Raw genomic sequence first — 25,306 nt, forward strand, 5'->3', positions numbered from 1 at the left:
CAATCAAGTAACATACATTCGTATAAAATGTAAGTTACTTGGCCAGTCAGTGTAAGGACAGGAATGAATAAGTAGATAACTCCCTAATTCCCACGGTATTAGGGAGCTGTCTACTAAAAGGCTGAAAGACCTAAATTGATCTTTCAGCCAAATTTACTAATACTAAGTAAAGATTACTTAGTATTCATAAATTATGCCCCTACTCGCTATACCGTGAGTAGGGGCATGTCTATTAAACAGTGAGCAGCCTGTGGCTGCTCACTGTTAAAAAAACAAACCAAAAAAGGTCCCCCTTCCCGAGCCCCCACCCGCGCTTTTAAACTAAAGGGGGGACCAATTGCCCCCCCGGCCCCCACCCCTGAGTGGTGGGTGGGGGCCCTAATGTACAATAATGGGGGGGACCTAATGTCCGCCCCCCTGGCCCCCACCCCTGAGCAGTGGGTGGGGGTCCTAAATACTAATAAGGGGTGGGGACCTAATGTCCTCCCCCCTGGCCCCCACCCCTGAGCGGTGGGTGGGGATCCTAAATCAGAATAGGGGGGACCTAATGTCCTCCCCCTGGCCCCCACTCCTGAGCAGTGGGTGGGGGCCCTAAATTATAATAAGGGGGGACCTAATGTCCTCCCGCCTGGCCCCCACCCCTGAGCGGTGGGTGGGGGCCCTAAATACTAATAAGGGGGGGCCTAATATCCTCCCCCTGGCCCCCACCCCTGAGTGGTGGGTGGGGGCCCTACAGTAAAGTAAGGGGGGGACCTAATGTCCTCCCCCTGGCCCCCACACCTGAGCAGTGGATGGGGGCCCTAAATACTAAAATGGGCGGGGACCTAATGTCTTCCCCCCGGCCCCCACCCCTGAGCTGTGGGTGGGGGCCCTACAGTAAAATAAGGGGGGAGGACCTAATGTCCTCACCCCTGGCCCCCACCCCTGAGCGGCGGGTGGGGACCCTAAATACCAAGGGGGGGACATATTGTCCTCCCCCCGCTCCCACCCCTGAGCGGCGGGTGGGGGCCCTAAAAAATGTTAACCCAAATAGGCCCCCCCATCATTTTACTTTAGGGCCCCCACCCGCCGCTCAGGGGTGGGGGCCAGGGGGGCAATAGGTACCCTCTTTAGTTTAAAAGTGGTGGGGGCTCGGGAGGGGGTACCCTTTTTTTTAAAAAAAAACAGTGAGCAGCCACAGGCTGCTCACTGTTTACTAGACATGCTATATCGCGAGTAGGGGCAAAAGTTACTAATGCTAAGTCATTTTTACTTAGTATTAGTAAATTTGTCTGAAAGACCAATTTAGGTCTTTCAGCCTTTTGGTAGATAACTCCCTAATACCGTGGGAATTAAGGAGTTATCTACTAAGCGGCTGCAATAGAAGTCCCGAAGTGCCGAAATGCTAAAGTCACGAAATTCCGAAGTGCCGAAGTTGCAGAATTTCTGAAGTGTCGAAGTGCCGAAGTTCCGAAGTTGCCGAAGTTACGAAGTGTTGCAGTGCCGAATTGCCGAAGTCCCGAATTGCGAAAATCCCAAATTTCGGAATGCCGAACCGAAAATTTTCCCCATGCACATGCCTAGGAAACAATATCAACTGTTTAAACATGATATAAATTACTGCAGAAAATTAAACCACTGGGATTAAACTCTTATCTATAATGCTGCATCATGGCAAGAAAGTTAAACAATATTAATATCAGCTGAATAGGAACAGTCTGTGGGACCTATGGATAACTGGAGTGTTATACCCATAGCAGGTACATGTCACCCTCAACCGTTGCCCTTGGTTGATCTCCCATTAGGAGAGCAGGACAGGAGCAGCATAATGGTGAGGAGATCCAAGTGTAACTCTGCTGGCACCTGGTAGATCAGGACATTCTTCCAGCCCCAGGCCTGTGAGAGGGCCAGCATCACTAGTCTACGGACATCAAGTCCTTCCCCTTCTCGGGGTAAGCAGAGGGTCGAGGTGGCAGGCACCTTTTCACTTGTGTGGTTGATGCCTGGAGGCAGTACTTCTTAGGGCTCTCAGTCTAGGCAGGCTGACTTCAGAATGTAGCTTGTACAGTGTAGATGCCTGGAGGGGTCCCTCTCCATCCCGGCAGAACTCTTTCCCAAGATATCTCTCTCTCCATTTTTGCGTGATTTTGGCCAAGAGTCCCTTACACAAGCGGTAAAAGGCTTCCCCGATGCGCTCCTCGAGGAGGGCCCAAGACACTGCGGTGGCCATCTTGGAATGGCAATTAGCCAGAGAAGATGATATGCTTATCTGCGCTGTTTTCAATTGATTTGTAGTTGTGTCAGTTTGGTACACCAGTGGGGACCGGGATAACCACCAACAGTCCAGTGCAGTCCAATGCAGTGGGGAGGGGGTAAACAGTGCCCAAAGGAGTAAGTGCAATCGGTGAAGGTACGGCCGTCTCCTCCAACCTGGGCCTCCGAGACCATTTGAGCTAAGCCCTTGTTAGTCTTCATCCGAAATGCGGAAAGATCATCGGTATGGTTGAGACAAGTAGTGTAGATTAGTCTGCCATTGCAAATTGCGTTAAATATACCCGAAATATGTTCGGTTTCGGGTTGCCAGTTGAGAGCTCCTGCTACACACGTCTGCCTCGGTTGGCTGTCAGACCCCTTTTTTTTTTTTTTTTATAAATTCTTTATTTTCATTAGTGCATGGAATAACATTTTGGTTCTCTGGACCACAATAGTTACAGAGAACCCGTGAGTAATTATACATAACATGTTATGTCAATAACATTGCACACATTTTTAAGACAACAAATATTAAATCTAAAACTATGAATGAGCATAACCGGGATTGTCAGGCGTTTGAGTTAGTGGTTGAAGACAATGTATAGGGTGAAGGGATTGTATTTAGGAGAGCTTATGACGTATCTTTCGCCAGAACAGTGTCATTGTAATTGTAAGCTCGTATCTATCTAAACGGGATACTTTTTGACAAACAATTCCAGTTAGTATGCATTCTTTTCAAAACCTAAGGTTATAAATCAACAGGTGTGCAGAAGAAAACTTAGGGTGGCTTGCGCAGAAGCCCATGCTCTTGTGGTTATTGAAGTGGTTTAACAGAAAGGAAGGGTTTGGTTAGTAGCATGTTCATTGATTCTTGGTATCGTACAGTTGGCTTGCGCAGAAGCCATGTCTGCGGGCTTATACAACCTTGCCCGTCTTGGGTAACTATTTTTTCCAGTTTGATTTCCCTTATCGGGTGTACCTGTGGAGGCGTTTGGATGTGGTGTCTAGGTTTCGTCGGGGGGGGGGGGAGGGGAATAGGTAGAATAACTTGGAGGTAGGGGTAAGGTTATAGGGATTGTAAGTCGTAGTCGTATGTTCTATCTTTGGTTATACGTCACCAACTATTGTCTGCTTCAGGTGCTGTAGAAATTCGTCTGCTATGTGGCTTTTAGTCTCTGATACGACGGTTTCTGGTATGGTTCTGGGGGTTGGGGAGTGGGGTACAGAACTTGGTCAAGGGCAGGGTAGTTCTCCGTCTGGCGACGTAGCCGGGGAGGTTTGGGTCTAGTCTCCCACGGTCGTGTGGTGTGTCTGTTGTAGCAATTTAGTGTTGTGTTTAAGTCGCTGTTGTTGGGTGTGGGGGGTAGGGTGTGAGGTGGGGTTGTCGTGTATGTATGTGTTCGTAGGTATTGTTTGTTGTCTTCTGTTTTTGGGGGGTGGAGGTGTGGGGTCTGTCTCAGTGGGTGGTTCGTGTGGATTCTGATGTGGGTCGGGGGGGGTAAGTGTTGAGTGGTGTGTATCGTATGTGAGAGTGTGGTGGAGACATCCGTCTCCTCGGTGTCTGGCTGGGTAGGATCCCTCCTAGTTGGGGTACTCAATGTGGCCATGCCTGGGTTGGGGGGATGTGTGTGTGTCTGTCAGTTTTTGTCCGTTGCAGGTTAGGGTGGTGTTTGTGGTGGGCTGGCTGGTGGGTCGTTGGCGTGTAGTGTCGATGTGGTAGAGTTGCAATGTTGGGGTAGGCATGGTTGAGGTGTGTGCTAGGGGGGGGGGGAGTAGGGGGAGAGAGAGAGGGATGGGGGGGAAGAGTAGGACCAGAGAAGGGGTAAAATCGTGCATCCTCCGCCCCCCCGCCCCCTCCCCCCAGGGGAGGGGCGGGAGGTTTGGGTGGCAGGGGGTATATGTGGGGGGGGTTATGGCAGTGTTGCCGTTCTCGTTATCCAAGGGTCCCATACCTTGTGGAAAGATTTAGTCATGTCATGGATCAGGGCTGATAGTTTATCCATTTCTACGGCTTCTTCTATGCGCCTTTGGACTTCGGGCATGGAGGGGGTGGTGTTGTTGCCCCAGTGTCTGGCTATGGTGCGTCGTGTGGCTAGTGCCACCCGGGCTGTGAGCTTATTTTGGGCGCGTGTTAGGGTGTCGTGTGGTTTAGAGAGAAGCCATATCCAGGGGTCTAGCGGTAGATTGCTATGGAGTATTCTGTTTAGCAACTGGGCAATTTCTCTCCAAAGTGGGATGATTGTGGGGCATTCCCACCAGAGGTGGAGGTAGGTGCCTTGCTCCCCACATCCCTTCCAGCAGCGGTCTGAGGTGGAGAAGCGCATTTGCTTCAACCTCAGGGGGGTGATGTACCATCGGAACATCGTCTTGTACGCTTGTTCTTTGTGTGTGACACAGATTGTGAGCGAGGCCGTAGCGTCCCATACTTCTTTCCAATCCGATGGGTCCTCTGGTTGTCCTATATCTCTTTCCCATGCTGCTGTGTATGAGAGAGCTTCATGGGAGGTGGAGTTGTGGAGTATACCGTAGATAATGGATATCTGCCCTTTTTGTATTGGAGAGCGCATGCACATTTTTTCAAAGGTCGTGGCCGGCGTGATGGCCGCTTGGTGGTTAAGCGGTTGGGACAAGAAGTTTCTAATTTGCAGGTAGCGGAAGTGGTCGAACGCGGTGGGTGGAGTGGTGTTCGGTAGCTCTGGGAAGGGGAGTAGTTGTGGTCCTCTGAAAAAGTGGCAGAATCTGATCAATTCATTATCTTCGAACCGTGCAAAATCCTGTGGGGTCATTCCTGGTTCGAATTGGGTGTTGCGTAATATGGGTGTCAAAGGGGATGGGGAGTTGATAATTTTATGTTTGCGGGTGACTTGGTCCCAGAGTTGTATGGAGTGCGTTAGTGCGGGTGTTGTTGGGGGGGTCTGTGGTCTGTCTTTTTTTGGTAGCCAAAAAAGTAGGGAGGGGTAGTCCCGGCCGAGCAGGTCGTGCTCCAAGTCTACCCAGATTTTTTGCCCCACTGGGGCATGTAAGTTCTGGATTTGTGCGAGTTGGGCCACCTGGTGGTAGTCCCACAAGTTGGGGAGGCCCAATCCCCCCATTTTATGTGGTACGTATAGTGTTGCTCTTTTGACCCGTGCCTTTTTCCCCGCCCAGATGAATTTGTCTATACGTGTCTGTAGAGATCTGAAGTCTGCTTTGGATATGGGTATGGGCAAGGCTTGGAATAGGAATAGGAATCGTGGGAGGAGGTTCATTTTTATTGATGCCAGGCGGCCCAGCCAGGAGATGGAGAGGTGTTGCCAGGTCTCCAAGTCTTGTGTCGCTTTGGTTAATAGTGGGCGGTAGTTAATTTGGTACGTCATGTTTAGTTCTGCCGGTAGTCGCGTTCCTAGGTATTGTATGGACTGTGGTTCGTATCGGAACGGGTGTTTCAGTTTAAGTGCCTCTAGAGCTTTGTGGGGGACGTGGATTGGTAGAGCTTCTGTCTTGCTGAGGTTCAATTTGTATCCTGACACCGTTGCGTAGTCTTCCAGGAGAGTCAGTAGTGGGGGGAGGGATGTCGTGGGATTTGTCAGCGTCAGCAGGAGGTCGTCCGCGTAGGCCGCCACTTTATAGTCTGTGTCCCGATTTTTAATGCCGGTAATGGTTGCGTCCTGTCGGATTGCCTGTAGGAGGGGTTCCAGGGAGAGGGCGAAGAGGAGAGGGGAGAGGGGGCAGCCCTGTCGTGTACCGTTGTGGATCGTGAAGGTGGGAAGTTGGGCATTCGGGATAAGAAGGTTTGCTGTGGGTTGGGAGTACAATCCTTTGATCATTCCGATAAAGGTCTCGGGGAAGCCCATTTTGTTGAGGGTTGCGAACAGGTAGGGCCAAAGGATGCGGTCAAACGCCTTCTCGGCATCTAGGGAGAGGAGGAGTGTGGGGTCTTTGCGTTTGTTTGCTAGCCAGATGAGGTCAAATGTTCTCCTGGTGTTGTCGCTTGCCTGGCGGTATGGGATGAAACCTACCTGGTCCGGGTGTATCAGTTTAGGTAGGAATGGGAGAAGACGGTTGGCGAGTAATTTCGTGAGGATTTTGATGTCGGTGTTGAGTAGTGATATGGGTCTGTAGTGGCCCGGGTCTTGGTGGTCTTTATCGGGTTTCGGTATCAGGCATATGTTTGCCCTTAACATGTCTGGGGGGGGGGTTCTCCGTCCATGATGGAGGTGAATAATGTTAGTAGGTGCGGGAGGAGTTCCGTTGGGTAAGTTTTATAATAGAGGCCGGAGTAACCGTCGGGTCCTGGGCACTTATTCGGCTTTAGGGATTTTATAGCTTGTGCAATTTCCTCGGTGGTGATTGGTGTGGTGAGTGTTTGGCGGCCCTCTTCTGTTAGTGAGGGCAGAGGGATGCGTTCCAGGAACGCTTCTATTTTCATGTGCGCTAGGGTGGGGTTCTGTCGTATTTCGGGGGTATGGTCGTAGAGTGAGGCATAGTATTTTTGAAAGGCGTACGCGATCTGGTGTGGTAGCGTGTGTATTTGTCCGTTGGGTGTTTTTATCTGGGTTATATGTTTAGCTCTCTGCCGCCGGCGCAGTCTGTGGGCCAGTAACGTGTCCGCCTTGTTTGACTTTTCATAAAACATCTGCCTCGTCCATTGGAGTGCTTTTCGGGAGTCTTGCGCCATAAATTTTTGTATGTTGTTTCTATGCGTTTTCAGTTGGGCTGCCAGGGCGGGTGTAGGATTTGTTTTGTGTAGAAGTTCCGTTTTCCTGAGGGCCGTGAGGTGTAGTTCGAGTTCTGCTAGTTGTTTCTTTTTATGTGCTGTGGCTGCTGCTATCAGCTTGCCTCTAATAACGACCTTATGCGCCACCCATAGAGTGCCCGCCGAAGTCACTGAGTGTTTGTTACGTTCAAAGTAGGTTTGAATGTCCTGTCTGATGGCTTCTTTAATGGATGGGTTGTGGAGGTGGGTTGGGTTGAGTCTCCAGGACCACACTTTGGTAGTGTTTGGGATGGTGAGTTGAAGGAGGATCTCTGCGTGGTCTGACCACGTGATCGACCCTATCGATGCTTGTGTTATATATGGGAGTAGGGTGGGGGAGGTGAGGAACATGTCTATGCGCGAGTACGAGGTGTGGGGGTGTGAGAAGAAAGTGAAGTCTGCTGTGGTGGGGTGCATTGTCCTCCAAATATCTACTAGTTGTGTTCGCGTGGCGAATGCTTGCAGCAGTTTGTCCGTACGGGCAGTTGGTGGGGGCCTTGTGCCTAGGGTATGAGTCCTTTTCCTGTCTATGTCCGGGGCCAGGGTCGCATTGTAGTCCCCACCTACGATCATATGGTGTGATGGGAAGAGTCGGAGGTGGGTCTGGAAGGTGTCCCAGAAGTTCGGGTCTGGGAGGGTAGGGGCATAGATGGAGGTTATTGCGTACCTATGGGGGCCTATGTGTCCTGTTACTGTGACGTATCGGCCTTGTGGGTCGGCCACTGTGCGTGTAATCGTGAGTGGGCAGGAGGTGCGAACCAGTATGGCTACCCCGTTTTTCTTTTCGGCTGGGGAGTTTGCTATCAGACCCCTTTTTTTTACTCTTTTTATGTAAACTTACACTTTTGAGATTTTGAACAGCTATTAGCTGGGCAATAGGCTTGCTAGCTTCAATTACAGCAACAACTGATGGATTTTGCTCCATAAGAGGATGCATTGGAGCTTTCGTAAGCATATTTTTCTGTGAGGGCAACTAGAGTTAAGCATAATAGGCATGAATTTTCAGGCTGATGCTCTAAGCCAACCATGAACACCTCATTTATAAAAAGGTACAAACCTCTTTTTTTTTTTTAATGGGGAGCTACTGATTGGCTTAGAGAGTCAGCTGACCGCTGTAGCCAATCAGTGGAGCCCCTGCACGGCGGCACTCCGCACTTCCTGTAACTCGGCTTTGAGATCTGCTCTTGAGGAAATCTTTGTGGTTAAACTGTTTGAGAATGGTTTAGCCTCTTAAGGTAAGAGTGTGCACATTTACATAAAGTTGTTATAGTTACCAGAGTTTCCCATCAAGCTCAAATACTACAAAAAACAAAGAGGGATACATTGTAGCAGAATCCTGAGTTAGGAGTCCTGGTCGCTCAACTGATTAATGAGAAAAAGTATATAAGCTAATTAAATAATTAGGAATATTAAAAAAAAGTTGACCGTCAGCCAGAGAGTTATTAGCCATAAGTTAGGTCCTTGAAAGCATAATGTTTTCCAAGTTATACGTATGTGGCCTATATTGTTGTGTCCTATCAGTAAGAGATTGAGCCTGTTTTTAGAGAAGTAGGAACAGACATCATTCTTTGTCGCCAATGTAATGATAACATTGTAACTTCTTCATTTCTCTGTTGCAGGGCAAATCAGTATCTAACAAAAGGGATTCTGTTGCTTATACTTGTACTGCTTGTGTTCTCGATTTCATTTAACTGGTGAGTATAGTGGGATCTGAAAGCTTTACCATTTGCTTAGCTGCTTTTCCTCTCAATAGTTCAATAAAAGTGGTTTGATCGATTGCCATTCGTTATCTGGAAAAATCCCAAAGGTTAATGACTACTATCTTCATCACATACCATAATTTTTTTTTTTTAAATACCCATATCTAATCTTCCCAGGCCCATATGTCTTGAGTTTCTCCTTTTGATCGTCTTTAGCAATTCCTATTCTCCCCAGAGACCAAGCTGCTCTTTTAGAGACTCCTGTTTTTTTCTTAAACCCACCAATCTCTATGCCCGACAGGTTTATAAACAATTACTATAAGATTTTTACAGGCGGTCTGATGCCTGCTGTTTGCCTAACGCATGCTCACAAAAGTAGAACATTTAACAAGAGGCCTCTTGGTGACCGAGGCAAGACCTTTTTAAGACTTTGGAACAAAACCACCCAGTACACGTATACAAATTTAATATAACCTGGGGAAATGGACCCGGATAATAAGATCAATGAAAATCTATAATAATGATAAACATTACATAGCGTAATACAGTTACAATAAAAACAGAGTGAATGGTGTTTGGACACTGTATTACGCTATGTAATGTTTATTATTATTATAGATCTCCATTGATTTTATTATCCTGGTCCATTTCCCCAGATTTTATTAAATTTTTATACGTGTACTGGGTGGTTTTGTTCCACTTTCTTTGCTTTTTACTTATTAGTCGGGTGTCTGTGAGGTACACCTGGGAACACTTAGTTTTCACGTATATCCAATTTCTTTCTTTAGTGCATATATATTTTTTTGCCTGTTTCACTTTTTAAGACTTTAACTGATTATCCAAGCCATCATTTTGTTTGTTCTTGCAAATGTAATAATTACATGAACATTGACATGTGTTTTTCGTCTTCAGGTACAACGTTAAAATCAATAGATTACTATTTCCATGCTATAATGAGAAGTAAGTAGTTTTTTAATTCTGCACATAAAATATATCTCATGCCCTCAACATCATACTCTCCTGTTCACAATATCCATAATTTCCATGTCTGTACACTATAATGTTTTTTTTATTTATCATATGTGTGGCGGACTCTGCCAAACATGCTTTCTAGCTATTACCAGGACACAATCAGCACTTCAGCCACTGCAGCTTGGCTGGGGACTCGCCATTGCTTCCCACCCTGTTCCAGGGTGCTGGGTCCTAGGTCCAGCTTCCAGTGGTCAAAGCTCTCCTTCCAGGAAGGTATCGTCCCCTCTGCTTATTCCGCTGCAGCTCTGCTTACAGCAATTATAGTTATTGCCTTGACAAAGGCAATTGCGGCTCTCTGGCCTAACTCTCTTGCTTTATGCCAGGGCTAGAGAGATCCTGCAACCAGCAAACAGGTCCGAAGACTCTGTCACTGGGATCCCTACAAATCCACACAGGACACAAGTTTATCTTCCTTGGGACTAGCTCATATGATTATTACATCAAGATTTCTGTGACAACTCAATAAAAATGCAAACAGTCAAATCACATTAGACAACATACAGGAACTTATAATAACATAATGACATATTTATAAAGGGATGGGAAAGACAATAATTAACATAAAACATATCTCCTGCCTGCAGAAATAGCAATATGCAAATATACCTGAATATGCAAATTAACCAGCCTCGCTATTCAGGTAGTACATATTGCTGTTGCTATCAACAGAGGGCACTACACAGGCTCCATAGCCAAATCCACCTAGTTGGTAGCAATACTCAGCTGTACAGGAGAGCAGGCAAAACATTTAACAGCATACACACGCACACATTATAAACAATTACATTACACACACCCAGGGGCGGACTGAGAACCCTCAGGGTCCCCGGGCAAAATAAATCAAGGGCCCCCTTACAGGCCCCACCCATACTCCGCAGCAAGCGCCACCCATGTCCCGCCTCCATGCACCGCCTCAAGCCACACCCTACACAATCTTTAGACACAAGGAACAAAAGTGCAATAATCCCTTCGAGGCCCCAGTAGAGACTACAATTGAGGGCTAATGGGCCATGGAGGGGGGTCTTTCTAGCAGAGGCTATCTCAGTGTCCTTTAGAGAGTGTGTTAGAAAGAATCCCCTCCAGGCCCTATTACAGACTACAATGGAGTCTAATAGGCTTGGAAGGGGGTCTTTCTAACAGAGGCCATCTCAGTGTCCCTGCTGGAAATAGTCGCCTCCAGGCCCCAGTAGAGACTACAATTGAGGGCTAATGGACCATGGAGGGGGGGAGCTTGCTGGCTGCTTGCTACCCCCACCCTCCCTCTTTCTTCTTACCCCCTCCCTCCCTCTTTATCCTTACCCCCTCCCTCCCTCTTCTTACCCCCTCCCTCCCTCCCTCCCTCTTCTTACTCCCTCCCTCCCTCCCTCTTTCTTCTTACCCCCTCCCTCCTTCTTACCCCCTTCCTCCCTCCCTCCCTATTTCTTCTTACCCCCTCCCTCTCTCTTTCTTCTTACCCCCTCCCTCCCTCTTTCTTCTTACCCCCTCCCTCCCTATTTCTTCTTACCCCCTCCCTCCCTCTTCTTACCCCCTCCCTCCCTCTTTCTTCTTACCCCCTCCCTCCCTCCCTCTTTCTTCTTACCCCCTCCCTCCCTCCCTCTCTCCCTCCCTCTTTCTTCTTACCCACTCCCTCCCTCTTTCTTCTTACCCACTCCCTCCCTCCCTCCCTCTTTCTTCTTACCCCCTCCCTCCCTCCCTCTTTCTTCTTACCCCCTCCCCTGTAGCGTGGCCGAGCTGCTGTGCGGTCTGCGCGCCCGGCCGGAGTGATAGGAAGGTGCACACTGAGTGTGCACCTTCCTGTCAGTCCGGCCGGGTACAGGAAACAGAAACTCCTGTTCCGTGCGCAACAGGAGTTTCTGTTTCCTGTACCCGGTCGGACTGACAGGAAGGTGCACACTGAATGTGCACCTTCCTATCACTCCGGCCGGGCGCGCGGACCGCACAGCAGCTCGGCCACGCTACAGGGGAGGGGAGGTGAGAAGCTGCAGCCGCCTGAGCGCTCTTAAGAGAGCGCTCAGTCGGCTGCAGCATTTAAAGGGGCGGCCGGGCCCTTCTGATGGCGGGCCCCCCTCCCGGCCGGGCCCTCGGACCATGTCCGAAGTGCCCGACCGGTCAGTCCGCCCCTGCACACACCCTGTAACTATAATGGGTACAGGGTGACCAAAACATAAGAAAAGTCCAACAACCTAAATAAATATTCTGTCTGAAGGTCCAGGTGATGGTGACTCCGTGACTACCGTCACATATCTCCCCCCCCCCCCAAAGGTAGACTAACCTCCTGCCGGTCTGTACCTGAGTTAGTCAAGATGCCTGCCCAAAAACACCCATTTAACCTGGTAGCCTCCTGTGCTATGCTCTGTCCTGGTAGGTCCAATTTGCCATGGGTGTAGCGTCCGTCATTCCTGGTGTCTCCTGATACCAAGCACTGCTGCTGGTGAGTGAGACCAGTTGTCTCCACTGCCGCTGGGGATAGAGACCGGTTGTCTCCACTCACAGGGATGCCTGCTGCTGTTGGGGAGAGAGACTGGTTGTCTCCACTCCTTATGACTCTGGCTGCCACTGGGGAATGAGACTGGCTGTCTCCACTCCCTGTAACTCCAGCCGTGGTTGGTAAGAGGGACCGGTTGTCTCCTCTCCCTGCTGGGAAGTGAGACCGGTTGTCTCCACTCCCTGTAATTCCAGCTGTGGTTTGGGAGAGGGGACAGTTGTCTCCTCTCCCTGCAGGGTACACTGCCGCTTGGGAGTGAGACACACTGTCTCCACTCCTGTAACTTCCGCTGTGGTTGGGGAGAGAGACTGGTTGTCGCCTCTCCCTGCATATGTCTGCTGCTCCTGGACCACCATCTCGCCCTGACTACCTCGTACCTCATTTCCCACTCCAATGTGATGTCAGCCGTTGCCTCGTCCATGGTTGCCAGGATGGTGTTTGCTAAAGCTGGCCAGCTGTTTCTTTACCTTCACCACATAAGGAGTGCCTCTGTACGAAGACAGCATGTTTGCTTGGGGCCACTAATTCTCCGATCCTAGCCCTTGTGACTCTTTTCCAGACAGGGACACTGCACGGATGCTAGCGCTACCTCTTTTCAGGATCCCAACCCACCGGTGTCCCTGGGATGCTTCCCCACTCGCCAGGAAGCCATTCCACTGCTGCCATCACTTGTGGCAGAACGCCTAGTACCCCGACTGGGTGGCTCCGCCAAACACACTCCTAGCTATCATCGGTACACCATCAGCACTTTAGCCCCTAACCGTTGCAGCTTGGCTGGGGTCTCGACATTGCTTCCCACCCTGGACCGGGGTCCCAGGTCCAGATTCCAGTGGTCAGAGCTCTTCTTCCAGTCAGGTATCATCCCCTCTGCCTATTCCGCTGCAAGTCTGCTTGCAGCAATTATAGTTATTGCCTTTACAAACTGACATACAAAACCTAATCTTCCTTGGGACTAGCTCATATGATTATTACATCAAGATAGCTGTGACAACTCAATAAAAATACAAACAGTCAAATCAAATTAGACAACACACAGGAACTTAGAATAATAAGAATATTTTTCTATTCTTATTTATGTATTTTATTCCCACCTTTTGATATTTTAAGTTGATTCATCCTTTTCATTCTATTAAAGGAACACTATAGTGTTATGATTACAAAACTTTATTCGCATGAGCGTCCGCAGGAATTTTTCCAGGGGGGGCATAATTGTAATGACATCCATGCTTGGTCCCTTTTTGACAGTGTCATGAAGGGGAGGAGCATAGTCATTATCAAATAAAGCCAGGGTAAATAGCGTTTTCACTACTATGATGTCAGGAATACATGTTTGTATTCCGGTGCCGGTATTGCACTGTATTTTAAATCTCGCACAAGCTGAAAAATCCAGGGGGGGGGGTCAAGTGCCCCCCCTAGCCTCCCCCCTGTGGACGCCCATGTTTATTCGTAAAAATAAAGGAACCCTCAGCGGCTCTCCTCCCTCACGGCCTCCACTTGGCAATGTAATGGTTTAAAAAAAAAAAAAAAATTTCACTTACCTGATTCCAACTCCTCAAATCCCCTGTTACCGGTACCATCCACCCCCAACAAACACTGCCTCTGACTCGGCAGAGTCTCCCACGCCTATTGATGCCTTTCTTTCAGGCGCCAAAAAACGCAGAACAGAATGGACCTCCGCACCAAGGTCTCCAATATCAAAGACTAATTTTTAAAGTTCCAATCTACCCATCTGGTACTCACCTCCCACATATCCAACATTGAAGGCGTAACCATGTCAAGATCCGTGGGATTGCAGCCTCCATCACAGAAAAAGAACGGTGTTACCTCGCCCGGTGGCAAAACCGTTTAGCATGGATGTGGCATATTGACTGCCTGGTGCACCCCAGTCTTCCACTACCACTCCATGCAATTTCATCCTCTGCTGCGCAAACTCCCTAGACAAGGGGCAACTCCTGGCAGCAATGCAGGGAAAAACGCCCTATACGTTTGAGAACTCTCAGCTATCTATATACCAGAACCTGACCAGAGCCACATTGCAGTTGCACGGATCCCCTCGCCAAATTACAACCCAACTACGTTCATCGGATATAGGCTACAGATGGAGGGCACCGAGAACATTGATAATACCCCATAACGGTACAAAGCACAGAATTGGCTCAGCAGCGGAGGCACCGGCACTCCTGAAAGCATTGGGCCTACAGGCACCACCAAACAACGAGTCTCGTGTACCTCACATTTGGGACCCTTCCACCCTTTATGCCAAGAGCTGGAGGTAATACTCCATCGCCCACCTGACTGCACCTTGTCCTATTATTACTTTTGCCAACGCTACTGAGTTTTTCATGTTATCTTTTTGTTTTTGAGCTCGGTTACGTGTTTCTACATTCTTTTTTTTATCTTTACATATGTCATAGCAATCTCATCCCAAGCTCACAGCCCACTGAAAGATCTGCAGAGGATTGACTCCGAAAGTTGACCACATGCCCAACCCCTGCCCTAGACCACGCCATACCTCATCATGGGCAAGCACTAAACTCCCCCCTGCTGCCACTTTGGTAAGGGGCATCCACATACAGGATGAATATAATCCCTCGCTATAGGCCTTAGTTGATAGGCTACATCCATGTAACACATACTCTTTTCACATATATACCAACAGCCTATACGGTCTGACAACTCATCACGATTCTAGAGCCATACGTATTATCCCATGTTATTTAATAAATGAATGACACCCATCCCGAGCCTTCCATGATCCCATGCTGTTCCTAAAATGTTAACTCTTAAGGCTGATAACCTATCCGATATTCTTAACCATTACAAATGCCTGTTCAGTCTCTGTGATGTACATGTTCTCTACTGTGTTTAAAATCAACAGCCCAAGGGGGGGCATGGCCTGACCGCAGAGCAGAGAGGACACTAGCCTCAACAGCTCCCACTGAATGAAGGGAAAAAAACAGTATTTCGCCCACAAAATGGCAATTTTCAGATGCTGGAAGGCCATCAAGCAACTGATGACATCGAGGGGAACAAGATGACACCCTCTATAGGACAATTCAAGCAATGTTCACCCGAAATGCTCATAAGGCCTACAAGCATGGTAGGTGCGGGAGAGGCCCACGTTCCCCCCCCCCCCACTGGAAAGGCAGGGGGATATCCCAGTCAACCTCCACACATTCCCCGAGCCAAATAGTGAGAACGCTATCTCAACAACCAGTGATACTTACAAAATGGCGGACACCTTCCTCACCTCCGACCCACCCGGTGAATGGATTGAAACGGAGCACCGGCTGAACAAAATCTTCGCCTGCTTTTGGGAACAATGGGAGGCCCGCATGCAACCTCCAGTGCCAGTGACTCCACCCAACAACCTACCTCAGAACCCGGCACCGGTGGCCCAGCAGAGGAAGGCAGAAGCCCAGTTGTCTCCACTCCCTTGGACTCCTGCTGCTGTTGGGGAGAGAGCCACCAGCAAGTGGCCAGCACCAGCAAGGGGCCTTCCTGGGGCCATACCAAAGGAGCCTGACAGAGAGAAGAGGCAGACCGAAGCCAGCTCAATAGAGTGGTAGGAGAAAGCGAACAGCACCTCGACAGCACAGACACCACCAGCACCCCTCTTGTCAACCATTTCCATTTTGGAGGCTTCTCTATGTTTGGACCTCACCAAGCCGATGTTTGGTGGAGGCATGAAATGCAGAGCTGGGAGCTTCAACTGGTGCTGGATTCCAGGTAAGTAAAATATATTTGTTTGCAGTTTTTACTACAAATATATCTCGCCTAGACTACTGCAATCCGCTTCTCAGTAGTCTTACGTTCTCCCAACTTTCCCCATTGCAGTCTATAATGAATGCGGTGGAGAGGCTCATCTTCCTGTCCGTCCGCACTCCCATGCCTCACCCCTGCATTGGCTTCCCATAAGATTTAGGGCTCAGTAAAAAATTCTGTTTCTTGCTTTCAAATCTCTACATAATGCAACTCCCACCTATCTATCCTCCCTAATACACAAGTATGTCATGTCTAGGCCCCTACCCTCTGCCAAAGACCTACGTCCATCCTCTGTTTATACTCCCACCTCTGATGCTCCGCCTCCAAGACTTCTCTAGGGCTGCACCGTTCCTGTGGAATTATCTTCCCTTTTCCATTAGACGCTCACCCAGTCTCCACTCCTTCAAGAACTCATTTTCACAAAAGCATATCAATTAAACTGTTATTGGCTCCCAACTGATTAATCTCCGACAACTGTCATTTAAAAAAACAAAAAACACAAACTAAGTCTTCAGTGAATACGATTCCACCAGACTTCTTACCTAATACCTCCCTTACCTTTTGTGTCACTTTACCTCACTCCCTCTAGCATGTAAGCTCATTGAGCAGGGCCCTCAACCCCTTTGTTTCTGTGCGTCAAACTTGTCTGGTAACAATTACGTTTGTTAGTCCATCCATTGTAAAGCGCTATGGAATTTGTTGGCGCTATATAAATATAATAATAATAATAATAATAATATTAGGGGAAGAGGGACTCCTAGTGAATAAAGCCCAATAAGGAATGCTGATAAAAGAAGGATTGGAATAACCCTTTAAATAATGTGCATAGTGGTAACTAATACCATAAGTGGAATATTTGCAGTTTGTATGAATTCTACTTCAAATAAAAAATAGTTTGGGGTTTAAAAGGTTTTTTAATAAAACTAATTTTCTGATTTCATTTGCTTCCTGTTATTTTATCACTTTATAGAAAATGATTGCTGATGTCATTGTACATGTGTTTAATATCCTATTTCTTTTTTTTTTTTTTTTCCCCAACAGCTATAACAGTGTGCCTAATGTGGACCAAACTAAAGAAGCAAAACTTCTACAACGGTAACTTAACATCAGATAACATGCTGCAAACAATGATATGGTATACTGGGGCAATCACCAAGAGTATTGTATAATTAATTGTATTATGCTAACTGATTTTAAATTGGGATTTAAAATTGTATAGGAGTCAGGGAAGATACAGCACTTCTTAATTTGATTCTCTGCAATTTTAAAATATCCATTGCTCTGCATTAATGTTCCTGTAAAGATAGCAGTGCTCATCTCTTCATTGTAACTAATGTGGAACCTTAGTTTCTTCTGCAAATATAATAAGGGAACTGAGCTCTTTGGTCCCCCAGGGAGCAAAGTCCTGATTTATATGTTTATACTGTCCACATTTCTATGCACTTTCTTTTATTATAAACGTAATATACAACTAGTTTGATTTGTTTGATGTGATGTGTGCATCAGTGATTTTATTCATTGTTCTGACACATCAACAGGATTATTTATTAAAGGGACACTATAGTCACTGTGGCGAACAGAACCTTGCCACTGGCTCCTTGAGGCCCCTGCAATAGACCTTGGCTAATATACTTTAAAAAGGCTCTGTTCGTGCAAATGGGATTATATGGTTCGGGAACCGAACAGCCGCATGAACCAGAGACCACCCGGGAGCTTGTTAAGCCCAATTGATATTTGTTAGCAATTTCCACCTCAGTGTTCTAAGTGTTCGTCTAGGTTTCGTATGAATGACCACGAGGTGGCGGACATCTTGATCCTGCAAAAACAGGCAGAGGTGTTTGGGCATGAATCTCATAGAACTAAAATCGGACACAGAAACTCCTGAACACCGCTGAACTTCCATCATCACCTGCGTTCGGTTCTGCCCCACTTAGAAAGGCACTGTTCTGTGGAAACGTTCCCACAAACAAGGAGAACAGGCTACACAAGTAATTTAAGTATTCCAAAACAGAAAAGTGCTGGTGCGCATAAATATGTATAGAACCCTTAAAGTGTTGAGAAGTATTTACAAACAGATGATACAGTGCAAGCAGAGGTACTGCCCATCGCGGTCCCTCTAAGTTATAGATAAAATTCTCAGTTTAACCAAAAATAATTATTCTCTAGAGTCCATCTAATGCAGTCAGTCAGGAAATCAATTTGTTTCCGATCCAATGTTTGATCCAATCCTAAGAAGTACTTGACAGCCGCACACCCCTTCTCATGTGGTATGCAGGTGTATAGGGAGGTGACATCACAGGTCACTAGGGCATACCCCTCCTTCCATATGAAGTTCTTAAGCATCCTCAGGACATCTGTAGTGTCCTTCAGAAAGGAACTAGTGTTATTAAGCAAAGGTTGTAGGAAGGAATCTATATATTTAGACAAATTATTGGATAGAGACCCAATCCCGGAGACTATGGGTCTCCCTTGGGGATTTAATAAATCCTTATGAACCTTAGGAAGGACATAAAAAAACGGAATTCTAGGACGCCTTCCTCACCTCCGACCCACCCGGTGCATGGATTGAAACGGAGCACCGGCTGAACAAAATCTTCGCCTGCTTTTGGGAACAATGGGAGGCCTGCATGCAACCTCCAGTGCCAGTGACTCCACCCAAAAACCTACCTCAGAACCCGGCACCGGTGGCCCAGCAAAGGAAGGCAGAAGCCCCCCCTAACTATACACCAGCAAGTGGCCAGCACCAGCAAGGGGCCTTCCTGGGGCCATACCAAAGGAGCCTGACAGAGAGAAGAGGCAGACCGAAGCCAGCTCAATAGAGTGGTAGGAGAAAGCGAACAGCACCTCGACAGCACAGACACCACCAGCACCCCTCTTGTCAACCATTTCCATTTTGGAGGCTTCTCTATGTTTGGACCTCACCAAGCTGATGTTTGGTGGAGGCATGAAATGCAGAGCTGGGAGCTTCAACTGGTGCTGGATTCCAGGTAAGTAAAATACATTTGTTTGCAGTTTTTACTACAAATATATCTCGCCTAGACTACTGCAATCCGCTTCTCAGTAGTCTTACGTTCTCCCAACTTTCCCCATTGCAGTCTATAATGAATGCGGTGGAGAGGCTCATCTTCCTGTCCGTCCGCACCTCCCATGCCTCACCCCTGCATTGGCTTCCCGTAAGATTTAGGGCTCAGTAAAAAATTCTGTTTCTTGCTTTCAAATATCTACATAATGCTACTCCCACCTATCTATCCTCCCTAATACACAAGTATGTCATGTCTAGGCCCCTACCCTCTCCCGAAGACCTACGTCCATTCCCTGTTCATACTCCCACCTCTGATGCTCCGCCTTCAAGACTTCTCTAGGGCTGCACCGTTCCTGTGGAACTATCTTCCCTTTTCCATTAGACGCTCACTCAGTCTCCACTCCTTCAAGAACTCATTTTCACAAAAGCATATCAATTAAACTGTTATTGGCTCCCAACTGATTCATCTCCGACAACTGTAAAAAAAAAAAAAAAACACACACTAAGTCTTCAGTGAATACGATTCCACCAGACTTCTTACCTAATACCTCCCTTACCTTTTGTGTCACTTTTCCTCACTCCCTCTAGCATGTAAGCTCATTGAGCAGGGCCCTCAACCCCTTTGTTTCTGTGCGTCAAACTTGTCTGGTAACAATTACGTTTGTTAGTCCATCCATTGTAAAGCGCTATGGAATTTGTTGGCGCTATATAAATATAATAATAATAATAATAATAATAATAGGGGAAGAGGGACTCCTAGTGAATAAAGCCCAATAAGGAATGCTGATAAAAGAAGGATTGGAATAACCCTTTAAATAATGTGCATAGTGGTAACTAATACCATAAGTGGAATATTTGCAGTTTGTATGAATTCTACTTCAAATAAAAAATAGTTTGGGGTTTAAAAGGTTTTTTAATAAAACTAATTTTCTGATTTCATTTGCTTCCTGTTATTTTATCACTTTATAGAAAATGATTGCTGATGCCATTGTACATTTGTTTACTATCCTATTTCTTTTTTTTTTCCCAACAGCTATAAAAGTGTGCCTAAGGTGGACCAAACAAAAGAAGCAAAACTTCTACAACGGTAACTTAACATCAGATAACATGATGCAAACAATGATATGGTATACTGGGGCAATCACCAAGAGTATTGTATAATTAATTGTATTATGCTAACTGATTTTAAATTGGGATTAAAAATTGTATAGGGGTCAGGGAAGATACAGCACTTCTTAATTTGATTCTCTGCAATTTTAAAATATCCATTGCTCTGCATTGATGTTCCTGTACAGATAACAGTGCTCATCTCTTCATTGTAACTAATGTGGGACCTTAGTTTCTTCTGCAAATATAATAAGGGAACTGAGCTCTTGTGGTCCCCCCAGGGAACAAAGTCCTGATTTATATGTTTATACTGTCCACATTTCTATGGACTTTTTTATATTACAAACGTAATATACAACTAGTTTGATTTGTTTGATGTGATGTGTGCATCAGTGATTGTATTCATTGTTCTGACACATCAACAGGGTTATTTATTAAAGGGACACTATAGTCACCGTGGCGAACAGAACCTTGCCACAGGCTCCTCGAGGCCCCTGCAATAGACCTTGGCTAATATCCTTTAAAAAGGCTCTGTTCGTGCAAATGGGATTATATGGTTCGGGAACCGAACAGTCGCAAGAACCAGAGACCACCCGGGAGCTTGTTAAGCCCAATTGATATTTTGTAGCAATTTCAACCGCAGTGTTCTAAGTGTTCGTCTGGGTTTCGTATGAACGACCACGAGGTGGCGGCCATCTTGTTCTTGCAAAAACAGGCAGAGGTGTTTGGGCATGAATCTCATAGAACTAAAATCGTACACAGAAACTCCTGAACACCGCTGAACTTCCATCATCACATGTGTTCGGTTCTACCCCACTTAGAAAGGCACTGTTCTGTGGAAACGTTCCTACAAACAAGGAGAACAGGCTACACAAGAAATGTAAGTATTCCAAAACAGAAAAGTGCTGGTGCGCATACATATGTATAGAACCCTTAAAGTGTTGAGAAATATTTACAAACAGATAATACAGTGCAAGCAGATGTACTGCCCATCGCGGTCCCTCTAAGTTGTAGATAAAATTCTCAGTTGAACCAAAAATAATTATTCTCTAGAGTCCATCTAATGCAGTCAGTCAGGAAATCAATTTGTTTCCGATCCAATGTTTGATCCAATCCTAAGAAGTACTTGACAGCCGCACACCCCTTCTCATGTGGTATGCAGGTATATAGGGAGGTGACATCACAGGTCACTAGGGCATACCCCTCCTTCCATACGAAGTCCTTAAGCATCCTCAGGACATCTGTAGTGTCCTTCAGAAAGGAACTAGTGTTATTAAGCAAAGGTTGTAGGAAGGAATCTATATATTTAGACAAATTATTGGATAGAGACCCAATCCCGGAGACTATGGGTTTCCCTAGGGGATTCAATAAATCCTTATGAACCTTAGGAAGGACATAAAATAACGGAATTCTAGGGGTTTTTACATTTAAAAAATCATACTCGTACTCCCTTCTATTTTTCCCCTATCTAGGAGTCTCGTCAATGATTTTTTCATATTCCCCAGTGGGTCTCCATCCATTTTCCTAGAGACCTCAATTGTCTTATACATTCTGTCACGTACTTCCCAGAATCCATTATCACCAAACTACCGCCCTTATCTGCGGGTTTGATGACAATCTGATCATTTTCTCTGAGTCCTTTTAAGGCTAACCTTTCTTAGAAGTGAGGTTATATTGTATCCGTCTGTTCCCTAGTTTCTTAAAATCGTTAAAAAACGCTTTCTCGAATGCCTCTATACTGCCCTCCCCCGTACCTTTGTCTCCTTAACTACAGATATCAACTGTACAGTGTAACAGGCTATAAGTATGCACATGTAATGGACCATTTCAGCAGACAAGGGTTTAAAATCTGTTTAGGCGATATGCCCCTTTCTGAGAGACAGGCACAGCTACTGCAGAACACCAAACTCCCAAACTGGATACAAAATAGCACCCCAAACTGGAACCTCAAGAATAGCTGCTAGCAGACGAACAGGAAAAGCATACATCAGCTTACACTCCTGGCAATCAGTCTCCAACAGCATACAGTGAATCCCCCCCAAGAACGAGACAAGGCTCCGTGTTAAGGGTCAAGCAGTGGTCTCAGGTGCTGGCACACCCAGCCTGGTTTTTATTACAGTCTTTTCAAATACAGGACCACCCACAGGGAGGTATAAAACAACCAATCACATATCAGTTACATCCCACATATTCCCTCCTCTTATCCTGAGAGGAAACTCAATTGTACATACAGTTAAACCTACTTTCTACCCAACTTTCATAACTCTAAAACCATACATCACATTCACATAAAAATTACATATTCACAATCAATCCATTCAGGGGAACAACATATTAAAAACATGTTTGATTCCTGTGAGTGGAAAGAGAGAGCTGAAAGAACATAAAACAACCTAAAACTACATCCCCTACAATTGCCACAATGATATCAGCAGCAAAGAAGAAATTTTCGGAGGTTCCAATATAAAGTCCTGGTTTTCCACTGCTTATAAGCCTGAAGTTTGAGCCAACTTCTAAGTGGCTCTGGATATGTGAGTAAGACCAGTACTTACTGCACAAATATTATATGTGAACAATATTACCCTATGTCTTTCTTTTGTTTTAACATTTTAGATTGACAGATCAAGTTTGGGTAAAGTTGTTTTATATTTAGTGCTGCTACTCCTGTGCCTGTCTCCATCCAAGTCAACGGCGCTACTATCACCTCTACCTCACAGGCTCGCTGCCTAGGGGTTCTTTTCGATTCTGACCTCTCTTTTACGTCTAATCGATAGTCAAATCCTGTCGCTTCCAACTCAAGAACATAGAGCGCATCTGCCCTTATCTAACGCCGGACGCGGCTAAGATACTGGTTCATGCTGTTGTTCTCTCTCGCCTCGACTACTGCAATCTCCTTCTCACCGGTCTTACATGTTCCCAGCTTGCACCACTGCAATCTATAATGAATGCGGCTGCAAGGCTTACAGGGAGTGCAGAATTATTAGGCAAATGAGTATTTTGACCACATCATCCTCTTTATGCATGTTGTCTTACTCCAAGCTGTATAGGCTCGAAAGCCTACTACCAATTAAGCATATTAGGTGATGTGCATCTCTGTAATGAGAAGGGGTGTGGTCTAATGACATCAACACCCTATATCAGGTGTGCATAATTATTAGGCAACTTCCTTTCCTTTGGCAAAATGGGTCAAAAGAAGGACTTGACAGGCTCAGAAAAGTCAAAAATAGTGAGATACCTTGCAGAGGGATGCAGCACTCTTAAAATTGCAAAGCTTCTGAAGCGTGATCATCGAACAATCAAGCGTTTCATTCAAAATAGTCAACAGGGTCGCAAGAAGCGTGTGGAGAAACCAAGGCGCAAAATAACTGCTCATGAACTGAGAAAAGTCAAGCGTGCAGCTGCCAAGATGCCACTTGCCACCAGTTTGGCCATATTTCAGAGCTGCAACATCACTGGAGTGCCCAAAAGCACAAGGTGTGCAATACTCAGAGACATGGCCAAGGTAAGAAAGGCTGAAAGACGACCACCACTGAACAAGACACACAAGCTGAAACGTCAAGACTGGGCCAAGAAATATCTCAAGACTGATTTTTCTAAGGTTTTATGGACTGATGAAATGAGAGTGAGTCTTGATGGGCCAGATGGATGGATTGGTAAAGGGCAGAGAGCTCCAGTCCGACTCAGACGCCAGCAAGGTGGAGGTGGAGTACTGGTTTGGGCTGGTATCATCAAAGATGAGCTTGTGGGGCCTTTTCGGGTTGAGGATGGAGTCAAGCTCAACTCCCAGTCCTACTGCCAGTTTCTGGAAGACACCTTCTTCAAGCAGTGGTACAGGAAGAAGTCTGCATCCTTCAAGAAAAACATGATTTTCATGCAGGACAATGCTCCATCACACGCGTCCAAGTACTCCACAGCGTGGCTGGCAAGAAAGGGTATAAAAGAAGAAAATCTAATGACATGGCCTCCTTGTTCACCTGATCTGAACCCCATTGAGAACCTGTGGTCCATCATCAAATGTGAGATTCACAAGGAGGGAAAACAGTACACCTCTCTGAACAGTGTCTGGGAGGCTGTGGTTGCTGCTGCACGCAATGTTGATGGTGAACAGATCAAAACACTGACAGAATCCATGGATGGCAGGCTTTTGAGTGTCCTTGCAAAGAAAGGTGGCTATATTGGTCACTGATTTGTTTTTGTTATGTTTTTGAATGTCAGAAATGTATATTTGTGAATGTTGAGATGTTATATTGGTTTCACTGGTAAAAATAAATAATTGAAATGGGTATATATATGTTTTTTGTTAAGTTGCCTAATAATTATGCACAGTAATAGTCACCTGCACACACAGATATCCCCCTAAAATAGCTATAACTAAAAACAAACTAAAAACTACTTCCAAAAATATTCAGCTTTGATATTAATGAGTTTTTTGGGTTCATTGAGAACATGGTTGTTGTTCAATAATAAAATTAATCCTCAAAAATACAACTTGCCTAATAATTCTGCACTCCCTGTATTTTCCTGTCCGGTCGCACCTCCCACGCCTCCACGCTCTGTCAGTCCCTGCATTGGCTTCCAGTTAGATATAGGGCCCAATTCAAAATTCTGGCTTACAAATCCCTACATAATGCTGCTCCAACATACCTATCCTCCCTCATACACAAGTATGTCCCGTCGAGACCCCTGCGCTCAGCCCAAGACCTGCGCCTATCCTCTGCCCGGATCCCCACCTCTGATGCTCGCCTTCAAGACTTTCCTAGGGCTGCACCTATTCTGTGGAACTCCCTTCCCTCCTCAATCAGACTTTCACCCAGCCTCCACTCCTTCAAAAAATCTTTGAAAACTCATTTCTTCATTAAAGTGTATCAATTAAACTGTCAGCAGGCTTCTCATCCCCCACCCCATGACTCCTTTCCTGCAACTGTCAAAAATGACCTACCAAGCACTCAATAAACCCTTCTCTAACAAACTATTTAATTCCCCTACTTTAACCCTTTGTGTCACTATACCCCACTCCCTCTAGCATGTAAGCTCATTGTGCAGGGCCCTCAACCCCCTCTGTTCCTGTACGTCCAGTGGTCTGATCTCAATTATGTGTCTGTTAGTCCACCCATTGTACAGCGCTACTGAATTTGTTGGCGCTATATAAATAATAAAATAATAATAATAATAATTAACATAGCAGGGGATAAGAAAATCTTAATTAAACAGAACTTGCTATAAAAGCC

General features: G+C 46.2%; 2 protein-coding genes across 2 annotated transcripts in view; both read left to right on the forward strand.

Annotated features, from left to right (window-relative positions):
- LOC134573205 (histo-blood group ABO system transferase-like) overlaps positions 1-25,306 on the forward strand; it is a 196,678-nt gene that overhangs the window by 153,021 nt on the left and 18,351 nt on the right. Inside the window, exons 4-5 of the mRNA XM_063432787.1 lie at positions 16,991-17,044; positions 20,005-20,058. The gene's annotated coding sequence lies outside the window, so the exon portion shown is untranslated. The remainder of the gene's footprint in view (positions 1-16,990; positions 17,045-20,004; positions 20,059-25,306) is intronic.
- LOC134573203 (histo-blood group ABO system transferase-like) overlaps positions 1-25,306 on the forward strand; it is a 134,816-nt gene that overhangs the window by 4,146 nt on the left and 105,364 nt on the right. The window lies entirely within an intron of this gene.

The sequence above is a fragment of the Pelobates fuscus genome, chromosome 9, assembly GCF_036172605.1.
Source record: "Pelobates fuscus isolate aPelFus1 chromosome 9, aPelFus1.pri, whole genome shotgun sequence".
In the NCBI taxonomy this organism is placed as follows: Eukaryota; Metazoa; Chordata; class Amphibia; order Anura; family Pelobatidae; genus Pelobates; species Pelobates fuscus.